This window comes from Penaeus monodon, chromosome 15 (genome assembly GCF_015228065.2).
Source record: "Penaeus monodon isolate SGIC_2016 chromosome 15, NSTDA_Pmon_1, whole genome shotgun sequence".
NCBI lineage: Eukaryota > Metazoa > Arthropoda > Malacostraca > Decapoda > Penaeidae > Penaeus > Penaeus monodon.
The window spans coordinates 16,910,445-16,910,689 of NC_051400.1; the positions used below are offsets into that span (position 1 = coordinate 16,910,445).

A 245-nucleotide genomic window follows, 5' to 3' on the forward strand; every position below is an offset into this window, starting at 1 on the left:
CACACCTGAATATAAGTAAAAAGTCAAAGACACAGGGAAAACCCTAACAAGAAAAAAACTACAAAAATAAATGCAAAGGTAAGATTAAAGAAAAAAATAATATTTGGCGTCATTTCAGAGACACTTTCAATGGTGTGTGTTGATCCTCAGAGTCAAGCAACCACTCGGCTTGCACAGGCTTGCGAAAATGTTGCTTTCAAGGATTAAGTATACAGCGTGCATTTCCTATAAGCGCGCGCGCGTGC

The 245-nt window shown here is 39.2% G+C and overlaps 1 protein-coding gene across 1 annotated transcript in view; it reads right to left on the reverse strand.

Moving 5' to 3' along the window:
• Positions 1-245, reverse strand: part of LOC119582240 (mucin-5AC-like) — a gene marked incomplete in the record, with an annotated part of 102,970 nt that overhangs the window by 99,122 nt on the left and 3,603 nt on the right.